This window comes from Tiliqua scincoides, chromosome 1 (assembly GCF_035046505.1).
Source record: "Tiliqua scincoides isolate rTilSci1 chromosome 1, rTilSci1.hap2, whole genome shotgun sequence".
In the NCBI taxonomy this organism is placed as follows: Eukaryota; Metazoa; Chordata; class Lepidosauria; order Squamata; family Scincidae; genus Tiliqua; species Tiliqua scincoides.
Genome location: NC_089821.1, coordinates 59,162,743 through 59,186,140, shown reverse-complemented (window position 1 = coordinate 59,186,140; position 23,398 = coordinate 59,162,743). Strand labels below are relative to the sequence as shown.

The 23,398-nt window shown below is 44.7% G+C and overlaps 1 protein-coding gene and 1 pseudogene across 1 annotated transcript in view; both read right to left on the bottom strand.

Moving 5' to 3' along the window:
• Nucleotides 1-23,398, bottom strand: part of SLC25A22 (solute carrier family 25 member 22) — an 85,212-nt gene that overhangs the window by 43,565 nt on the left and 18,249 nt on the right. The window lies entirely within an intron of this gene.
• Nucleotides 2,573-2,689, bottom strand: LOC136638242 (5S ribosomal RNA; annotated as a pseudogene).

Here is a 23,398-nt window from a genome sequence, read left to right as displayed (position 1 = left end):
GCTCAAGTAGTTGTTTATGCATACCTAGGCAGAAAGAATTAACTTTGCATGCTGAAAGAAAAAAAGTTTTAAACTCTAAATGGTCTTAGAGTTTTAAAGTTTTAAACTCTAAAGTTCCAGGATCTGGGTAACCTTCCAGGACATTTCAAAGACTGTCATAACTTTCAGGGCATATGGCAGGGCACTGCTAGCCCATACAGTGCTTTTGTGTGCATTAGAAAAGGGCGCCCTTCCTCCCTGCCAGTAGGGACCACTATGCCACTTCCTATGTGAAAGGCACTCCCACAGATGTGGCACCCTTGTATAGTGCACAACCTGCACAGCTATACATAGCAGCCCTGGCATAGAGAGATAAGCAAACACACATCTCATTGTTGCAAGAAAGAAAACATCTATCTTTTCTACTACCTTTTGTTCAGGGAAGGGACATGCTATTGCTGTTCAATCCTAGATTTCTCAGGTGTCTTCTATGAGTGGTTCTCATTCCCAACCCATGAGAGAAAAACACAAAAGTTTCTCAGAAAACCAGGAGTCAGACATGCTTTGTGAATCTATCCCATTTGTCTATGGTAGAGAACAATTTGGAGAGAGAGAAAAAAATATTTTGGTGTTCCTTCAAAAGGCACAGGGAAATGGAGGTTGAAGGAGAGAAAGTGAGGTCACTGGTCTGCTCGAGTCACTGAGGTGTCAATCGTATCCACTGGAGTAAGTACCAGGATTCTGGCAGAGTTGATACTATGCCAGGGCACGCAATCAAGCTGCTGGCAGTCATGTGTGCAGGCCAATGGAGAGGCCACCCACTGCCGATGCCAGTAAGTTAGAGGTGAGGGTGGGCAGTGGGAGGAACAGAACATGTCTGGGAGGGGAAGTGGAATGGGAAGGGACAGTTATTGGCACCCTTGGCATGTATGTTGTGCTATGCCCCTTCCCTCTCTCTTACTCTTCTCAGATCTACGCCAGCAAAACGGCTGGTGAAGATCTGAGGAGATCCACTGGGGCAGCAGAGGAAATGAAAGTTCCCTTACTATGAGAAGACCTCCATGACTGTCCCCGTGCAGGATAGTGTGCACTCTATTGACACACCGGCATCAGCAGTAAAAGGGTTGGTTTGGACTGAGCTGAAAATATCCTGGAAAGGAGGGTTCTGGTGTAAGAAATGAGTGCTGTGAGGTTTAAAAAAATTCCCCTTCCTACACAATACAGGGTTGTTTCATGAGGGAAGGAACCCTAAAAAACTAGTTTAACAGTACTCCTCCTCTAAGACTGAATACACTGCTACATTTTGTTGCAGGGGACACATGCAGGTATTTTATTTTAGCAATCCAGGCTCTGTTAACTTCTGCTAAAGTCATCAGGGCAAAGGCCTTAACTGTTTCTGAGCTCTCCAAGATTACTGAAGGAGAGGGCCAGCATGAAATTCTGCTGTGTAATCAGGCAACCAGTCATGATACAAGAATTCGACAATTCCCTATATCAGCGTTGGAGTGACAGAGTAATTAACCACAGGGTAAGGGTGAAGATAACCCTGGAGTCTCATACACCAACATATGCTTAGTATATGATATTGGGTATTATATCTTTCAATATTATGAAATATAAGGATTTTTTCATTAAACATTTATTACGACATTTGAGAGACAGAGAGAGAGCAGAAGACCTATCACAATTCTGAACATAGTGGTCAAAAGAAATGTGTGACTTATGCTTGTTGTGTTTGTATTAGATAAAAACAAGGGAACATACACGCATGCAAAATGCGTCCAAAAAGACAGTACTACAAGAGAGAACCTGCATGTACAAAATGGGTATTATAAATGATGTACATGCATGTATAAATTTGCCTTTAGCCACCATGTAGTAACATAAGTACAGTAGTAAATATAAAACAGGAGAGATAAGAATTATTTCCATGGGTTCCACTTCGAACCCATGTTTGACATAGCAGTATGCAGGGGGTGGGGTGGGAGTGTACTCTATAAAGTATTTAGTGATTTGCTCCAGAACATGTTCTTCTAAATATTGTATACTAAGGGCGCAATCCTAACCCCTTATGTCAGCGCTTTCCAGCACTGGCATAGTGGTACCAATGGGACATGTGCTGCATCCTGCAGTTGGGTGTCACTCACAGAGGCCTCCTCAAAGTAAGGGAATGTTTGTTCCCTTACCTTGGAGCTTCATTGCCCTTATGTCAGTGCTTATGTCAGGGGTTAGGATTGAGCTCTAAGCCTTTTAGATTACAATATTTTTAAATTCCCCTGCATTCTCACAGTATGCTGTTTATCCAAGAGGGGGGAAAAAACTGCTGTCAACAACTAGGTAACTACAAAGCTTCTACTGAGGATTTTAGGTCCTAGCAAAAAAGTGTTCAGTTATCACAGGTTACACAGCTGACAGTAATGCAAATACTGTACACCTAACACAACTCTTCCCTTCATGGCCTATCATGTGAAACTCTATAATGCTTCAACCACATATGGAAGAGCAACAGAAACTCCCTTACGAATTTTCTCCAATAAAACCTGGATTGTCTGTGCATGGTTGGCAACCTTCAGTCTCGAAAGACTATGGTATAAGCCTACAGCACCCAGTATTCCCAGGCGGTCTCCCATCCAAGTACTAACCAGGCCTGACCCTGCTTAGCTTCCAAGATCAGATGAGATTGGGCATGTGCAGGGTAACAGTTGCTGGGTGGTCCACTGGAAATTCCAGTTGGTATTGTTAAGTGTTTCAGTTCACTGGGCCACAGAGAAAAAGGTGAACTAAAAACTAGCCATTTCCAAGTTTGAAAACGACCCATATGGGTCCTTTATTTTTAAGTGTGTTGTTTCTCTACTCTAGCTTCCTAACAGCAGCTGACAACCAGCTCCCATCTGGTAAAAATTCAGCATTTCTCATCTACTCTCAGAAATCTCTCACTTCGGTTGACAGGCAAATCTCAACAGTAGATAAGGGACAGTCACTTGCTGGCTTAGCAAGCAGGTGGACTGTCACATGGCAGAGTCTCATGGCAGAGACATCAGGGTCTCTTGATTTTCAGCACCTCCAGAATTAGTTGCTTTGTAGACTCGGTAAAGAAATGCTGAGTACTCAAAATCAGCTTCAGAAGATAATGTTTCACGTTATGATGAGTATCAAAAGAACTGCAGAGAATCAATCTGTTTACATTCTGCTGGCATAATGCATCCTATACAAACTTACTTGGGAGTGAGTCCTGTGGAATTCAATGGAACTTACTTCTGAGTAGACTTACAGTGCAAATTATTCTGTCTTCAACAATACAGTTACAAATCTGTTTGATCAATGAAGACATAGGTAAAGGAGATTTCCTCCACCTCACAAGACACATGGTTTCAGTAGAGAGATACAAGAGAGTCCAGCTGACAAGCTTTTATGCCAGCACTTTCCAGAATAAAATGACCGACCGCAGATACTCAAGTATAAGTCGACCTCAGATAAGTCGAGAGCAGGTTTTGAGCCATAAATCATGGAATTTTCTATGACCCTCGGATACGTCAAGGGTTAAACTTAGGAGGCTGTGTGTGACTCAGTGGCATGCGAAGGTTATTTGGCACCCAGGGCCCATAAACTTTTGGCACATCCCATACAATGAAATAAAAATTAAATATATTCTACAATTAATTCAAATATATTATTAAGAAGCATTAATACACTGTCAATCTCTTGCTATGAAATTCAGCATCCCCTGAACTCAGCCACCTCCCACACAGCTCATTGTCTCCTGCGCTCCTGCTCTGTTTTGGGTGTCCGATGCTTCCATGGGCACTGGTGCTGAGCGAGGGGGGACTGCTGTTGGCTTCAGTGGCAGATGCCCCTGCTCTGTCCTGTCCTGCGCAGCCCAGCCCAGCGCATCGAGCTCCTGCAGCTGGGCAACAGCCTGAAGGAGTACATGGAGCGCACCTGCAGGCAGCTGCAAATGCTCAGCAGCAGCCCAAGCCTGCACAACGCCTCCTCTCCGCAGAGATCACTTTCTTTCTCGTCCCACGCTTGCTCCTTCCCTCCCTCCCACAATAGTGATTGGCTGGCTGGCTCACTCACTTCCACCCACCCTCGATGCTTGCATGCCCCAGAGATAAGGCGAGGCAATGATTCAGGCTGCATTTCTGGGAAGAAATTTTTTGACTTATAGGCGAGTATCTACGGTAATTGAGGAATATTAAGGGAGTTGTGGTGCGGGGGACATTAATTCCCACCTAGCGTGTTATTAAATGCAAATGGTGAATAAATTGCTCTATTATTCATTTACCAGATTGTCAATTTTATGCTTCTTCGCATGGCTGAAGTATGCCCATCCTGCACTGGTGGAAAAAAATTCCACTTGTTCAAGGCAGAAGGTATTACTGAAAGAACACACACACACACAAACTCTTCCAAAGACACTTCAGTCACAGCCAGAATAAGAGATCACTTAGGCTACAATCCTATACACACTTTCCTAGGAGTAAGTTCCACAGTACTCAATGAGACTTAATTCTGAGTAGACATGCATAGCATTTTGTGTGTGTGTGTGTGTGTGTACAAACGCAAACTGTGATTTGAGCACAAATTCTTCATTATGGGAGTACAGGGAGCATCCAAGCAATGGCTTTTCCATCTGTGTTCGGAGGTACATTTTTCTAGAAGCACTCCATTTTCAGGCCATAACCCTACCCAATTTTCTAGTCATTGCTGCAGTTCCTGTGGTACAGGCTTCTCTTGAGAATGCACTTTATGGCTTGACATATTGTATTAGTTATATACTAGTTCCATAGTATTTTGTGCCACTGCAGCATTGTATCAATTTAAAGCTTATGGTCCAAACCCATTCCAACCCCTTGATAGGATATTATTCTTTCAGCTATTCAACAATGTACTGCTAACTGTATTTTCTCATGCCCTTGCCCTGCTAATTGGGCAAAGAGGCACCTTTGAATGTGGTGTCCTCTTATATATAGAAGGGAAAAGCAATTGTCCCTCTTCACCTCAGCATGGCATCTTTTCCAGTGACTGCAATTGATGGGGTCTCTTTCACAACTGTGAGCCCTTTGGGGACAGAAAATCCTTTATTGATACATTTTGCTATGTAAATTGCTTTGTGATCTACTTTTTGTTGAAAGTAGTACATAAATATTCATTACAGTAATACTACATGTAACACCAGGTACCTGCTCCAGCACAGCTCACATTGAACCTCTTACTTCTCAGCCTGAAGATCAGGCAGTAGACACAACCATACCTGGGTACATCAGCAGGTGCCACAATACCCTAGCAAAGTTCTTATGTGCCTTTGACTGTTTCCTAATGACCACTGGAAAGAAAACATGAAATTCAAGACTCTACAGCCTCACTCACACAGCCTCATACACTTTCTTGCTCTCTTACTGATTGATTTAATAACTTGATTGATTTAATAACTCTCAAGTAGGTGTTCTTCCAACAGAGCCTTCCCATCTTCAAACTCTCTAGTACCCACACATCAAGGAGAATGCATCAGGGACTTTTCTATGACAAGGTTATCTTGATGCCTCAGCTGCTGATTAACCTTTGTTCCATCTTATTGCACAAAGGAAAGTGCTTTATCAAAGAATCACAGTCCAGTTTGTTACAGAGAGCACTCATATGGAAACTTCACTGCAACTGCTCCATGAGCAAACAGTGACTATCCTTTTTTTTTTAAAATGAAAAACACTTAAGGTCACCAAGTCCAAGGTCTTGCCTCTATCAATCTCCTTCCTCCCATCATTAAGTTGATTACCTATAAATCTAATTTTAATTCCAGACACACATCTTGTCTGTGGACTCACTAGTAGCATTTTATTACTCCACAACCCAATAATCACAAAGAGCAATGATTGTAAAATAAGCACTTGAATCAAGTGAATTAGCAGCGATCCCATCTCCAAACTCTAAGAAACAGAGTTACAAACTTGAAGGCAAACCTCTGTCCTCCTCCCATAAATGAAATAACACTGCTAAAGGAAGAGTGAAGCTGAAACCAAGAGTGAAGCTAAACCAAGCTGAAAGTTCAAATAAAACAGGATTGCATCTTAGGATAATCACCAAGAAGTAGAATCTAGACAGCAGTTATCATTATGAAAGGATGTTGCTTAAGTCTTTCTGTGCCAAATAAGCCTGTGACATGTAGATCATCTAATGGAAACTGCTGCAGCTTCCTCACTCCCACAAGTCTGGAAAGGAAGGAAGAGGGGACAAATCCCAGATGCTAAATGCAGTTAAATGATACTTTAACAACTTGCAGTGGACAGTAAGTTTAAACTTACTCCAGTGATAAAGTGTTCAGTTAAAGGTAGTTTTACAGCTATACCTGGGGACTATATGCAAAAGAGACTGCCCTGTCTTACCAAAACTATATCAGAAATAGGTCTTTCTAGTTGGGCCGATGCAGTGCTTGCCCAGCTTCCATTATGGACATCTACTGCATGGGAATTTTGCCCTCCAAACTATTTGACTTTGACAGCCCTGTAGGCAGTCCAATACACAGTTTCCTGTAAGTAAGCACAATTGAACACAATGGAACTTACTTTTGAGGAAACATGTGTAAGACTGAGCTGTTAGACTTTTATATAAACCAAAACAAAGAACACAAGTATTTAGTGAAAATGAAGCAGGTGCATTCTGTGCTTAGAACTCTGTGTATACTGTATTTTCACAACTGCCCGGACACAAAAGTCAGATCCAAAACTCCAAATCTGGTCTCTTCTCAGTGAACAATGCCAACATATTTTCCATGATTTCTGCTGCAATTGTGAGAATTAGATTTTTAATTTATTATATGTGCAGCCACATGTATACATATCAATGTCTTGTTGGGGCACAGAATCTATGGTGTCTCACTCTGCATATTCAGCAAAAGCAAAAGACAGACTAATGTCTGTCTACCTGAGGTAGACAGGCCTACATCACAAATCCACTCATCACATAGACAAGTGCAACATCACCCGTGAATGAGTCACAAAAGATGAAACACTAGGAGCAAGTTTTCAGATCACCTCCATCCCAATACTTGCCAATGGAGTCAGTTCATCCATTCAGTAGTGACTCAGCAAGCTTCAAATAATCAAGGAATGAGCTATCTAGAGCAGGAGTGTCAAACTCATTTCATACAGAGGGCCGAAGTTAGCATTCAGGGTGCATGCTGAGGGCCGGAAGTGACATCACAAAGCAGACAGTGACATCATTAATCAGCTGATGACCAGAAATCAGCACTTTGTTATCATATAGAACAGTGGTGCCCAAATCCCAGCCCTGGGGCCACATGCGGCCCTCGAGGCCTCTCAACATGGCCCTCAGGGAGCCTCCAGTCTCCAATGAGCCTCTGGCCCTCCAGAGATTTGTTGGAGCCTGCACTGGCCCAATGCAACTGCTCTCAACAGGAGGGCAACTGTTTGACCTCTTGCATGAGCTGTGGGATGAGGGCTTCCTCCACTGCCTGCTGTTTTACGTCTGTGATGCAGTCGCAGCAGCAAAGGAAAGGCTAGCCTTGCTTTGTGCAAGGCCTTTTATAGGCCTTGAGCTATTGCAAGACCCTCATTCATTCATATAAGTTATGAATCTTTAATATATATATAATCTTTAATAATATCTTTAATATATAAATCTTTAATATATTCATTTATGAATACTTAAGTAAATGCATTCAAATTTTAAATGTAAATTAATTCTTTTTCCCCCTGGCCCCCAACACAGTGTCAGAGAGATGATGTGGCCCTCCTGTCAAAAACTTTGGAATCCCTGATATGATATGTTGGCAACCTTCAGTCTCGAGAGACTATGGTATCGCGCTCTGAAAGGTGGTTTTGGAACATCGTCTAGTGTGGCTGAAAAGGCCAATTCGGGAGTGACAATCCCTTCCACAACGGGAGCAAGTGCAGTCTGTACCTGGTCTGTCTCCCTGGCTATGGGCCTTCCTTCTTTGCCTCAGACTGTTGGCCAAGTGTCTCTTCAAACTGGGAAAGGCCATGCTGCACAGCCTGCCTCCAAGCGGGCCGCTCAGAGGCCAAGGTTTCCCACTTGTTGAGGTCCACTCCTAAGGCCTTCAGATCCCTCTTGCAGATGTCCTTGTATCGCAGCTGTGGTCTCCCTGTAGGGTGCTTTCCTTGCACGAGTTCTCCATAGAGGAGATCCTCTGGGATCCAGCCATCATCCATTCTCATGACATGACCGAGCCAACGCAGGAGTCTCTGTTTCAGCAGTGCATACATGCTAGGGATTCCAGCTTGTTCCAGGACTGTGTTGTTTGGAACTTTGTCCTGCCAGGTGATGCCGAGAATGCGTCGGAGGCAGTGCATGTGGAAAGCGTTCAGTTTCCTCTCCTGTTGTGAGCGAAGAGTCCATGACTCGCTGCAATACAGAAGTGTACTCAGGACGCAAGCTCTGTAGACCTGGATCTTCGTATGTTCCGTCAGCTTCTTGTTGGACCAGACTCTCTTTGTGAGTCTGGAAAACGTGGTAGCTGCTTTACTGATGCGTTTGTTTAGTTCGGTATAGAGAAAGAGTGTCAGAGATCGTTGAGCCAAGGTACACAAAGTCATGGACAACCTCCAGTTCATGCGCAGAGATTGTAATGCAGGGAGGTGAGTCCACATCCTGAACCATGACCTGTGTTTTCTTCAGGCTGATCGTCAGTCCAAAATCTTGGCAGGCCTTTCTAAAACGGTCCATGAGCTGCTGGAGATCTTTGGCAGAGTGAGTAGTGACAGCTGCATCGTCGGCAAAGAGGAAGTCATGCAGACATTTCAGCTGGACTTTGGACATTGCTCTCAGTCTGGAGAGGTTGAAGAGCTTTCCGTCTGATCTGGTCCGGAGATAGATGCCTTCTGTTGCGGTTCCAAAGGCATGCTTCAGCAGGACAGCGAAGAAAATCCCAAACAAGGTTGGTGCAAGAACACAGCCCTGCTTCACGCCGCTTCGGATGTCAAAGGGGTCTGATGTGGAGCCATCGAAGACAACAGTGCCCTTCATGTCCTTGTGGAAGGATCTGATGATGCTGAGGAGCCTGGGTGGACATCCAATCTTGGGGAGAATCTTGAAGAGGCCATCCCTGCTGACCAGGTCGAAGGCCTTCGTGAGATCTATGAAGGCTATAAAGAGTGGCTGTCGCTGTTCCCTGCATTTCTCCTGCAGTTGTCCAAGGGAGAATACCATATCAGTGGTGGACCTGTTGGCTCGGAATCCGCACTGTGATTCTGGATAAACGCTCTCTGCAAGTACCTGGAGCCTCTTTAGTGCAACTCGGGCAAACAACTTTCCTACAACGCTAAGGAGAGAGATGCCACGGTAGTTGTTGCAGTCACCCCTGTCGCCTTTGTTCTTGTACAGCGTGATGATGTTTGCATCCCTCATGTCTTGAGGTACTCTACCTTCTCTCCAGCAAAGACAGAGGATTTCATGCAGCTCAGTGACGATGATCTCTTTGCAGCACTTTAGGACTTCAGCAGGGATGCTGTCTTTTCCAGGTGCCTTGCCAAAGGCAAGGTAGTCCAGGGCCACGTGAAGTTCTTCTAGGGTTGGTTCACTGTCAAGCTCCTCCAGCACAGGCAGGCACTCAATGTTGTTCAGCGCTTCTTCGGTGACTACATTTTCTCTGGAATATAGCTCAGAGTAGTGCTGCACCCAGCGTTCCATCTGCTGCGTCCGATCCTGGATGACCTCGCCTGTGGCAGACTTCAGAGGGGCAATTTTCTTCTGTGTTGGACCTAGGGCCTGCTTGATACCATCATACATCCCCTTGATGTTGCCCGTGTCAGCTGCTATCTGTACCTCGGAACAGAGCTGGAGCCAGTAGTCGTTGACCAGTGCAGGAGACTGCACATCTCCTGGCAGTCTGCTGGACTTTGCTGCGAGCAGCTTGGAAGACCTGCAGGTTGCGCTCACTGGGACAGGCCTTGTATGCTGCTTGAGCTCTCCTCTTTTCCTCAATGACTGGTGTCAACTCCTCAGAGTGGGCTTCAAACCAGTCTGCCATCTTATTGGTCTTCTTGCCAAATATGGACAAGGCGTTGTTGTAAACGGCATTCTTGAAATGTTCCCATCTGTTGGATGCGTTTGCATTGACCGGGCCTGGAAGAGATTCCTCAAGCGCTCGTGCAAATTCCTCCACTTTTCTCTGATCCCGGGTCTTGCTGGTATCAATGTGAGGTCTTCCTTCCTTTTTCGTGTGGTACAGTCGCTTTGTTTGCAGTTTCACTCTGCTGCACACCAGGGAATGGTCGGTGTCACAGGCAGCACCCTGATAGCTGCGTGTGATCTTGATGCTGGGAAGGCTGGAGCGTCTGGTGAGAATCAGGTCAAGCCGGTGCCAGTGCTTTGATCTTGGGTGTCTCCAGGAGACTCTATGTTGGGGCTTCGTGTTGAAGAACGTGTTGCTGACACAGAGACTGTGAAGACAGCAAAACTCTAGCAGGTGTTGGCCATTTTCGTTCATCTTCCCAGTACCGAACTGACCTAAGCAAGTGGGCCATGAACTGTTATCAGCACCAACTCTAGCATTGAAATCACCGAGGACGAACAAGACATATTAACTATGAACATATTAACTATGAACTATGAACATATTAACTGCAAATGGCAGAAGAGAAAATATGCAAAATCTTGATCATATTTCAAGATATGGGAAAGCCCAATTTTCATGTGGGTTGCTGTTTTAGCAGTAACACCTCAGCACTGCTCAGCAGCTGAGAGCCTAAGAGCCAGATAAAAAGCTGCCAGGGGCTGTATCCGGCCGCCTGGCCTTATGTTTGACACCCTGATCCAGAGAAGTAAATGCATGTGTGAATCACCCCAACTGTCTCACAAGTCCATGCTAGAGAGCACTACAGTCCTTATGCTTCTTGCCTATATATCCTTTACTCATACACACCTATCTAGACTGCTGTCCAGTTTGTGGATTCAATAAATAGGACGGTTTTATGTTCTCACTTTTCTACACAAATTTTTAGATAAACCAATTTTATAATTTCTACACCAGAGGTGTCCAAAGTTTTTGGCAGGAGGGCCACATCATCTCTCTGACACCATGTCGGGGACCAGGGAAAAAAAGAATTAATTTACATTTAAAATTTGAATACATTTACATAAGTATACATAAATGAATATATTAAAGATGAACTTATATGAATGAATGAAGGTCTTGCAATAGCTCAAGGCCTATAAAAGGCCTTGCACAAAGCAAGGTTGGCCTCTCCTTTGCTGCTGCTACTGCATCATAGACGTGAAACAGCAAGCAGTGGAGGAAGCCCTCATCCCACAGCTCATGCAAGAGGTCAAACAGTTGCCCTCATGCTGAGAGCAGTTGCATCAGGCCAGTGTGGGCTCCAACAAATCTCTGGAGGGCCAGAGGCTCATTGGAGACTGGGGGCTCCCTGAGGGCCACGTTGAGAGGCCTCGAGGGCCGCATGTGGCCCCAGGGCCGGGGTTTGGGCACCCCTGTTCTAGATCGCAGTTTTCCTTAACCTGCTTCCTAGAAGCACAATAACAAAAAAAAAATCATTTTGGCTTAGGAGTTATGCTCCGGTGCAATCTGAAAGGCAAGAAGGACCAGCCACTGGGTGTGTGGTTGGGCACAAATGCACATACAGGGGAATGGGGATAATGTAATTAGTAAATTAGACCACAAACACACCCAAAGATTTTATTTAAAAATTTACTGCAACATTTTAGCCCTATTCTGGTGACATACCCATTTTCTCAAAACCTCATCTCCCTCCCTTTTGTCTTCTTTATAGCTATTGGGAATCTAACTACTGTAGTCAAACAAGTCTGTTTCTCAGGTTGCCTAGCAACCACTGTCTTCACAGGCTTTATGCACTATCATGTATCCATTGCAGTTCCTAAAATATTTGCTGCAACTAGAGGTGTTTGAAAATGGTGTTATTTTACTTAGAAGCAGGGCTTTTTTTCTAATGGAACGCGGGGGAACTGAGTTCCAGCACCTTTTTTGCAGGGGCCCCTCCCCTTCGGAGGCATTCCGGGGGGGAGCAAAACAGAGGCATTTGCTGGGTGGGTGCTGGGGGTGCAGGGTGGGCAGGCGCCTGGCCCCTGCCTGACCGCACAACGACCCCCTCCTGCCCCATCTCCAAGCTCTTGCCTGAGCCCAGCCTGCCTCCCCTCCCCCCACGCTCTGCTTCCCCGCGCAGCTTCCAAGCTGGTGGAGGGCGCGGGGGACACGCACCAACGCCGAGGAGGACGACAGGCAGGCAGGCAGCCAGCCAGCCAGGGAGACGGGCTGGGCACCCACGGAATGCCCAGGTACTGGCCTGGCAGAGGAGGAGGGGAAGGAAGCTGGCTGGTGCAGCCCCCGTGCCAATATGCAGCACGAGCCTAGGCGTGTCTACTCAGAAGTAAGTCTCATTGTGCTCAATGGGGCTTGCTCCTGGGAAAGCATGCATAGCCTTGCAGCCTGAGAGCCCAAGCCTATGCATGTCTACTCAGAAGTAAGTTCCATTGTGTTCAATGGGGCTTACACCCGGGAAAGTGTCATACCTTGCAGCCTGAGTAGACAGGCAGAGGAAGGGCTCTGAGGCTGCAGTCCTCTCCACACTTTCCTGGGAGGAAGCCCCACTGCCTCCTCTGGGACTGACTTCTGAGTAGACAGGCAGAGGAGGGGCTCTGAGGCTGCAGTCCTCTCCACACTTTCCTGGGAGGAAGCCCCACTGACTCTAATGGGACTGACTTCTGAGTAGACAGGCACAGGATTGGGCCCTGAGGCTGCCATCCTATCCACAGTATGCCCCATTCACTAAAGTGGACTTCTGAGTAGACATGCATAGGATTGGGCTCTTAGGCTGCAATCCTAGGCACTTTCCTGGGAGTAAGCTCCATTGACTAGAACGAGACTTACTTCAGAGTAGACATACCTAGGTTTGGGCTCTTAATCCTGGCAGAGATATATATCTGCACCCGTTTTCACTTGCTAAGGGCAGGTGAAAAGGGATTCTATGTGTGTACAACGTGCTGTCCAGCCTTGCCAGAGATCCTCCTCCTCCTTCCCCCACAAGCATGCCCTCCAACAGCCAGCATTTGCAGCTCCTCTCCAGCAATGCACAGCAGCTGCTCAGGGCAGCAGAGAACATACAATTGCATGCCAAGCGCCTTCCCAAAGACACAGAGTATTCTGATACCCAAATTAAACCATATTTAATCGCTTGTTTACAAACGTAGCTGTTTCTATGTGCACCTAAGGACCCCTCTCGTGTAAGAATTCCTTTTTTGTTCTTACTCCCACAGTTGCTTAGAGTAATTTTACTACATGGAACTCATGTAAGCCATTTTTCGGAATCCACTCACTGCTTCCTCTCCTCAAAGTAGTGCCACACTACATACTACACGCTACAAGTGCACCTGTATAGTATTTTTCCCCATGTGTAGAAAAAGTAGCTAGGGGGAAGGGGATGTGGAAATTGACAGCCCAATCCTATGCATGTCTACTTAGAAGTAAGTTCATCTTTAGGGGGGGAAGCACATAAAAAATATTTTATTTCTCCAATAAAAAAATGGTTAATAAATAAATAAATAAATAAAAATAAATAAAAGACTAACAAGTTGTGAGTTCCTGCACCTTTTTTTTCTTTTTTTTACAAAAAAAGCACTGCTTAGAAGTAAGCCTACTGTGTTCAATAAGACTTAGATTGTAAACCCATCTTACTTACTGGAAACAAACCCTCTTAGCTGGAACATAAAAACCAAAATTCTTACTATTCTTACTATTTCTTTTTAAAGCATTATTCTCTTTGATTCTAAATTACCAATCAGGCTGCCCAATGACACTCAAAGACTTTCCTTTTAGCTGCCTAAACAAATAAAACCCTCACAGAATCATCATCTTTAAATTGTTGTCCTTCAAAGAAGCAGGAGTCTGTTGGTGTAGCACAAAAAAAAGTCTCCACTGAATCCTAGAAGATACTCAAAAATTTTAAAGAAGAAACACACACATAGAGGCTTCCTACCTCAAAAGGACAGAAATAGCCTGAACAATTCTGATAAGTGCTATGTCGAAATACTTTGACATCTACCTGTCAGTGAAAGACTTGCATCTAAAAATACACACACTGCACTTCTTATCATGGAAGTACTCCCTTACCACACTACTTTTCCTTCTTAGCCTCATCATAATTTAGTGGAAATTGGATTTGTTTAACCTTGATTTTTTTTTGTTTGCATTTTGATTATTAACTTTAATTCAAATAAGTATTTATAGATAAGAGAGCAGGCTGACATGTAGTTGATTTTATTTATTTTGTATGCTACATGGCAAGAAAACAGCTGTGCTTTTTCCCTGCAATTAACCTTAAACTTTGTCACCTTTGTGTCTCACCCCTTCCCTCTAGAAACAATTTGGATTCCATAAAAGTTGTGTATGGTGCAATTGATAACATCCAGAGAACCTCATGTTCACATTCCGCTGTTGGCCTTGCATCAGTGGCGTACCTAGGTCATCTGTCACCCAGGGCAAACTAAAATTTTGGCAACCCCCCATTTAATTAATTAATTAAATTTATTATTTGCAGAACTGTGTGATTTTAAAAAGCTGCCTAACACACAGCTGTCTAAGATAGACAGCACCACATTGGACAAGCAGCACAGCAGCATATTAATGTTGCAGCACTGGACTGCTTGAGAGCATAGGGAAGAAACCTGCTGAACATACTGAGAGAAACATAGATATTTATGGCATAAAACCACAAGACCAGATTTGCAGTGTTAGTGAGACACTGACAGCAAAACAGACATGTGCATGTGAGTTCACTGAAAGCAAAAGAGACTTGTGTGAATGGTTCACAAGACAGCATGGAAACAGGCCAGGGCAAGGCCAATCTAGTATCTCTGTTTCCCACAGAGAGCAGCGTAAGGTAGACACCACTACATTGGAGAAGCAGCACAACACAGCAGCATTAGCCATCTCACATCTGATAAATGTTTTCAAGGCTACACCACTGTAGCAAGCAAACACATACTTCTGGGCGTGGTGAAAACCACAAGGCCGGCAGAAGAGACTTGTGTGAGTGGTTCACAAGAGAGCATAGAAACAAGCCATACTAGAAACAGGCCAGGGCAAGGCCAATCTAGCATCTCTGTTTCCCACAGAAAGCAGCGTAAGGTAGACACCACTACATTGGAGAAGCAGCACAACACAGCAGCATTAGCCATCTCACATCTGATAAATGTTTTCAAGGCTACACCACTGTAGCAAGCAAACACATACTTCTGGGCATGGTGAAAACCACAAGGCCGGCAAAAGAGACTTGTGTGAGTGGTTCACAAGAGAGCATAGAAACAAGCCATACTAGAAACAGGCCAGGGCAAGGCCAATCTAGCATCTCTGTTTCCCACAGAAAGCAGCGTAAGGTAGACACCACTACATTGGAGAAGCAGCACAACACAGCAGCATTAGCCATCTCACATCTGATAAATGTTTTCAAGGCTACACCACTGTAGCAAGCAAACACATACTTCTGGGCGTGGTGAAAACCACAAGGCCGGCAGAAGAGACTTGTGTGAGTGGTTCACAAGAGAGCATAGAAACAAGCCATACTAGAAACAGGCCAGGGCAAGGCCAATCTAGCATCTCTGTTTCCCACAGAAAGCAGCGTAAGGTAGACACCACTACATTGGAGAAGCAGCACAACACAGCAGCATTAGCCATCTCACATCTGATAAATGTTTTCAAGGCTACACCACTGTAGCAAGCAAACACATACTTCTGGGCATGGTGAAAACCACAAGGCCGGCAAAAGAGACTTGTGTGAGTGGTTCACAAGAGAGCATAGAAACAAGCCATACTAGAAACAGGCCAGGGCAAGGCCAATCTAGCATCTCTGATTCCCACAGAAAGCAGCGTAAGGTAGACACCACTACATTGGAGAAGCAGCACAACACAGCAGCATTAGCCATCTCACATCTGATAAATGTTTTCAAGGCTACACCACTGTAGCAAGCAAACCCATACTTCTGGGCATGGTGAAAACCACAAGGCCAGCAAAAGAGACATGTGACTCAACCTAAGGCAAGGCCAATTTAGTCCTGCTTTCTTATCTCTGTTTCCCACAGATAGCTGCCTAAGTGGTAGACTAAACAGTGAAGGCCAGGACAGCACAATAGCGTATTACTGAACACAGCACTGGAGCAAGCAAATGCATGATTTGTTTCTGTAAAACAGTAAGGAGCATTGGATTTAGAGCATTAGAATAAAGCATCAGCAGCAGGGCCTCTGAGAAGAATTTTATCAGGGGGTACAATGTTTCTTTTGGGCCCCTTCCCAAAGGAGGAGGGGGGCAATGGGGGCAGGCAGAACAGGGGGCCAGATAAGCCGGAGGAGGGTACAGACAGCCAAAACAGTCTTTGGAGCCCAGGTCTACTAGGCTTCTTGATGCAGAGCCCAGTTCTATCTGACCATGCAGCATTGGCAGCTAGATAAAGTAATATGGAAACCCAAACACACTGCTAAGTCTCTCTAAAATCTTTGAAATATAGAAAATCGATTGCAGAAAATTAGCATCATCAAGCTTGCACTAGAATGGACAGTGTGCTGTGTGCACCAAAATGAACTTCTGCAGCAGCTATAGCCCCAGAACCCCTATACCAGCCATTGTCAACCACTGTGCCATGGCACATTGGTATGCCGTGAGTGGTTCACAGGTGTGCCACAGGAATTTGGGGGGAAGTCATTTATTAGTAGGGCCAATGGGATGTGAGCCCCCCATTGGCAGCATGGTGTGCCTTGGCAATTATCAAAAACCTGATGGTGTGCTTTGACAATTTTAGTGCCATAATAGTGTGCTATGAGATGGAAAAAGTTGAAAATCGCTGCCCTATACATTCCTTCATGGTTATGGGATCCACAAGACAAAAAGCTACTGTAGCAGGCCAGTTTCCTCCCAGATTTGATTCTGTTAGGGAGGGTCATGGATGCATTCCTGAGCCCGGTGTGCATGGCTTGTAGCAGCAGTTGCCACTTCATGCCTGTGGTTGTGCTCCCAGCATCATGTGCAGGCAGTGAGTTTGGGTGAGATTGGAAAACATAATATCCCAAGAACTATCTGGGCCCCTTCCTTTGGTTCCTAGGCCCCCTTTCTGACCCTCGGCTTGGGTACAAATTAACCCTTTTATCCCCCTCTCCTACACCCTGATCAGCAGCAGTACTCATTCAGGTCTTCATTTTTTACTGCACATATGTTTATTATTATTATTAACAGTAGCACAGAATAAGTGTATAATAGATACCCAATTCCCTGCCTCTCAGCAGATTATGAATGCTTAGTGGCTTCTAATATTAAGAAAATAAGAACAGCCCCAAAATCTGGATCAGGCCAACGGCCCATCTAGTCCAGCTTCCTGTATCTCACAGTGGTCCACCAAATGCTTCAGGGAGCACACAAGACAAACACAACCTGTGCTCTCCCCTGCATCTGACAATCAGAGGCAGCCTGCCTCTAAAACCAAGATACCTACTATGACTTGTAACCAGTAATGAACTTCTCCTCCAGAATTTGTCCAATCCCCTCTTAAAGGTATCTAGGCAAGCTGCCATCAGTACTTCCTGTGGCAAAGAGTTCCACAGACTAATTATACATTGGGTAGAGAAATACTGGCAGGGAGGGGGTGGCTGCAAGACCTTTCCACTGCTCATTTTCTCAAAAAAGAAATTATTTTTTTTTAAAAAGCTAAATAATCCAATTCTGCATCCCTCCTCCCCAAATTATAAATACTGTTCTAACGGCCAGCAGGTGCTGTACTACTCACTTCTCAAACAAGAGGAATAAATATATATATAAATAACTTTTTTTAAAGAAGCTAAATAATTCAATTCTCTTGAAACCCCCCCCCAACTGTAGTACTTACTTACAGTAAGTACAAGCAGTACTTACAGCAGGATGGTTTTCTTTTAAACTACCCTCCAGTTGGTGCCAACAAAGGCTGCAATCCTACCCTCACTTTCCTGAGAGTAAGCCCCATTGAACAAAATAGGACTTACTTCTGAGTAGACCCAGCTAGGATTGTGCCCAAAATCTCTGCAGACCCTGGAAGTCAGGAGCAGCCAGCAGCAGCATGTGGAATGAGAATGAATGGCTAAGGAGGCAGGACTGCAGGAGGGCAGCTTCTGATTGGCTGGCGATCAGCCAGTGAAGTGGTCTGTACTGTTCCAGGAGAAAAAAGCTGGATGGTGATTGGCTTGGGCAGGCTGGAGACTTGGGAAGGGAGAAAAAACACACCTTAGCACAGCCAGCAAAATTAAAAAAGAAAACCAGAGCAGGTGGCACAGCTAAGGGATAGGAAGGCAGTGGGGAGGGGCAGCAGTGAGCTCAGGGGGCTGAGGGAATCAGCCCACCCCCCCAACACATGGAGGCTCCAAGGCTTGGAAAAAGCCTTGCAGAAGTTCTGTTTTTTAAAAAGTGAAACACGCGACAGGGGAATGCAGCTTCAGCACCCCTCCCCAGGCTGCCTGGTCTCAGCGCCTGGGGCTTTTGCCCCGTTTGCCCCATAGCCAGGTAAGCCAGTGCCTTAGAACATAAGAACATAAGAACAGCCCCACTGGATCAGGCCAAAGGCCCATCTAGTCCAGCTTCCTGTATCTCACAGTGGCCCACCAAATGCCCCAGGGAGCACACCAGATAACAAGAGACCTCATTCTGGTGCCTCCCTTGCATCTGACATTCTGACATAGCCTATTTCTAAAATCAGGAGGTTGTACATCCACATCATGGCTTGTAACCCTAATGGATTTTTCCTCCAGAAACGTGTCCAATCCCCTTTTAAAGGCGTCCCTGCCAGACGCCATCACCACATCCTGTGGCAAGGAGTTCCACAGACCAACCACACGCTGAGTAAAGAAATATTTTCTTTTGTCTGTTCTAACTCTCCCAACACTCAATTTTAGTGGATGTCCCCTGGTTCTGGTGTTATGTGAGAGTGTAAAGAGCATCTCTCTATCCATTTTATCCTTCCCCTGCATAATTTTGTATGTCTCAATCATGTTTCCCCTCAGGCGTCTCTTTTCTAGGCTGAAGAGGCCCAAACGCTGTAGCCTTTTCTCATAAGGAAGGCGCCCCAGCCCCGTAATCATCTTAGTCGCTCTCTTTTGCACCTTTCCCATTTCCACTATGTCTTTTTTGAGATGCGGCGACCAGAACTGAACACAATACTCCAGGTGTGGCCTTACCATCGATTTGTACAACGGCATTATAATATTAGCCGTTTTGTTCTCAATACCTTTTCTAATGATCCCAAGCATAGAATTGGCCTTCTTCACTGCCGCCGCACATTGGGTCGACACTTTCATCAAGCTGTCCACCACCACCCCAAGATCTTTCACCTGATCTGTAACAGATAGCTCAGAACCCATCAGCCTATATGTGAAGTTTTGATTTTTTGCCCCAATGTGCATGACTTTACACTTACTGACATTGAAACGCATCTGCCATTTTGCTGCCCATTCTGCCAGTCTGGAGAGATCCTTCTGGAGCTCCTCACAATCACTTCTGGTCTTCACCACTCGGAAAAGTTTGGTGTCATCTGCAAACTTTGCCACCTCACTGCTCACCCCTGTCTCCAGGTCATTTATGAAGAGGTTGAAAAGAACCAGTCCCAGGACAGATCCTTGGGGCACACCGCTTTTCACTTCTCTCCATTGTGAAAATTGCCCATTGACACCCACTCTCTGTTTCCTGGCCTTCAACCAGTTCTCAATTCCCTGACTGTGGAGTTTTTTCAGTAGCCTTTGGTGAGGGACCGTGTCAAACGCCTTCTGAAAGTCCAGATATATAATGTCTACGAGTTCTCCTGCATCCACATGCCTGTTGACCTTTTCAAAGAATTCTATAAGGTTTGTGAGGCAAGACTTACCCTTACAGAAGCCATGCTGATTCTCCTTCAGCAAGGCCTGTTCGTCTATGTGTTTTGAGATCCTATCTTTGATGAGGCATTCCACCATCTTACCCCGTATAGATGTTAGGCTGACTGACCTATAGTTTCCCGGGTCCCCCCTCTTTCCCTTTTTAAAGATAGGCGTGACATTTGCTATCCTCCAATCTTCTGGCACCGTGGCTGTTTTGAGGGACAAGTTGCATATCTTAGTCAAGAGATCAGCAACTTCATTCTTCAATTCCTTAATAACTCTAGGGTGGATGCCATCAGGGCCCGGTGACTTATTGATCTTTAATTTCTCAATGAGGTCTGAAACATCTTCTCTTTTAACCTCTATCTGACTTAATTCCTCAGTCAGGAGGAATTGCATCCATTTCCTCTTATACTATTCATGAGAGAAGAGCAACACTCAAAATTTCAACATGCATTAATTCACCAAGTAAAGCAAAACTGAGACTCTGTGTTAAAGTTTGGCCCTCTAGAAACAGAAGGGGTGTGGAAAGTCATTTAAGGAAACCAGTCACACACAAATGTAATGCCAACATCTCACTCTTGTGTAATATTTCTAAGAAAAGGAATATGCAATATGAGTCTCATGGACTCATGCAGTTGGGATTGCAAAATACGGTCATATTGTGGGACAAAGACACAGCTTCAACATGGAAACAGAGTTGGCAATCTGTTGAATTAGCTAGTGTTGCTACACTGGGAAAGGGGATAGGAGAAGATAACCCAGTCACTCTTTGCACAGAGCTAAAATTACTTATTCTATATGTGGATTGTCCACTGAAGCAATTCCCAGATAGCTTGAGGAGTTACACAGCCCAATCCTATGCATATCTACTCAGAAGTAAGTTCCATTATAATGAATGGGGCTTACTCCCAGGTAAGTGTGAAAAGGATTGCAGCATGAGTCACCTCTGTTGCCCAGAGCAAATAGATGGGTGGTGGTCTGAGGACAAATTAAGCCAATTGTCCTCAGAAGTTTGAGAATTAACAATACCTAAAATTGTGTTTCTCCCTCATAACTCCCCCTGCATTCCAGAGAGAGAGAGAGAGAGAGAGAGAGAGAGAGAGATGGCTAAATGACAGCTGAGTGGACAAACAGCCCAGTTAGAAGGCAGGCAGGCAGTCTCTACCAACAGGAAGGTGATCTGCAGGAATACTCAGTTCTCTCAATGGGAAGATACCCAAGTACTGAATATGCATAGATCTTCCACAGGGGCCTTGAAGTTCTGCATGTGCCCACAAAAAGTAGGTGAATCAGAGCTGACAAATATCATACACAACCGTGTAAGTAATCTTACCTCATATGTATTTTTACTATTAACATTTTTCTTATGTGTGGAAGAAGAAACATATACAACTTTCTGAATCACCCTTTGAACCTGCTGGAATAAAGAGTATCACTATACCAAAAAAAATTTGCTCCCCCACTGCAAATGGTAAGTAAAATTCAAAACTAGTTGAGGCAGTAACACGAAAAGACAGCTAAAGTAACTTGTTAATTTAAGGAGGTTTTTACTGTAGATAGAAAATGAATTTGGATTGATGCACCTGTTAAAGTAGACAAGGAAAAAGAAATTGATCCTATAAAAGTGACATCAGTATGCAAATGTTCAGCTCACACAACATCTGGCAGGGTAGAAAAGTAGTTAGTTCCTTGCAAGAGAGGGAGGGGGAACACTGAGTGATATGCAAAAACTTAAAAAAATAATTTCTAGTTATTTCAGAGGGACACTGTTTCCTAGTCACAAAACTTTTCTCTCTTCCAACACACACACACACACAGAGTGTGGCCTCATTCTTGATCCAGACATTTTAAATGTCAGCAGCATAATTTAAAGATATGCCAGCATTTACAGCAAAATTCTATGCATGTTTACTTGGAAGCAAGTCTTGCTGTCTCCAATAGGCTTACTAACTGGAAGGTGTATACAGGATTGCACCCAAGAACAGTACTGGACTGCTTTGGCAGGCACTTGCATATTAAACTGTAAAAATAGACCAGATACAGCCATATGTGGGCCACGAGAATGGCATAAAAGCCAGGATGGCATTGGCTGTGTTTAACACAATCAGAAAGCTTTAAAAGAGTATCAAATGCAGGAAGCCTGGGGGGGTGGGGAAGTCATCCAGTTCCAGTTCATTACTTTGTGGGAATATGGTGAATCCATGGCAACGTTCCATCAGTGTGAAAGGTCTCATTCATTCCTCATTAGTAAAAACATACAGAACCTGCCCAAAACTAGCTGCTTCAGTTGAAAGAGACCGTCAGAAGCCCTGCTTAGCAGAAAAATTCTCTGTTTTGGCAGTGAATCTTGGCTAACCTAATCAGAAATGTCTTCCAGAAATTGTTTCTTGAATTGCTTTTTGTGATGTATGTGTCTGAGCCTTCCCCGGAGCCTTCGAGAAGCACAGGGAAGCATGCTAACTTCAAGAAGCACTAACCAGCATGCTAACTCTAGCCCTGAGTTACTTCACAAAATATGACAAAAATGCACCCCATGTGAAGCCCAGATTGCCAGCAGAAAGCTATCACCTGGAGAGCAAGTTATGCTGGGGACAGAGCTGCTGAAAAACAAGAGGTGGGAAGAATTCTGTAAAAGCTCCAGCATGTGATCATAGAAAGTTTAGTTCTTACCAATATGGAAGCCATGGATGTGTCCAAACTAGAATTTAGTGTTTGGAATCTTAACTGCCTCAATTAATCAGTTGGATCCAAAGTTTCCCTTCGTCAGATGTTCAAATACTTCCTCTAGAGAGGAACGAAATATTTAGATCCAACCCATGCCCCAATCCTATTATGGATTAGGTCGGCATGCAGAGGGCTTTATGATAGTTACACAGCTATAAAATGGTTTTTGGTGGTGTATGCAGCAGGCCACTGGTGGTTATTTTAGGTGCACAGGTCCAGTCTATTTATACATGGATTTTTTATACACTGATTTGACTCAATACAAATGGCCCCTGCAAATGAGAAGGAATGTGCTGATCCCTGGAGAAGGGGGAAAATGCACCCCTTTAAAATCAGTTTAAAAAACTGAACAGACCTTTAACAATAGCCTCCTTAATGAGAGGGGGGGGCAGCTGGCTGACAATCCATCAATCCTTCTCTCTCCAGGCAACCCCTCTCTTCCCCCTGAGCACCTGAAAGATTTGCATTGGTGAAGGGAGGGGCTGAGTGAAGTGCCTTTCTAAGCTCTTGGAGGATGACTGATTGATGGATTGTCTTCTTAAGGACTCTTATCTTACATTACAAAGGTCAGCAAGGCTGTTTTTAAATCACTGGAGCAAAGAAACTTTGTTTTTTAAATTGATTTGCTATAGTGCTTTTTTTGCCATCCATGTGAGTGCTTGGAAGGAACCCATGTGAATAATTAGTCTCAACCTGTACTGCTACACCCAGCAGCAGCACTGAAGGCCTGCTGCCAGAACTAAAAAGATAGGTGCAACAGCAGTGCAGGTGGAATGAGGCAAGCAGGAGGGGTGAAAAGGGGCGGTATCAGCAGCACTTGTGTGT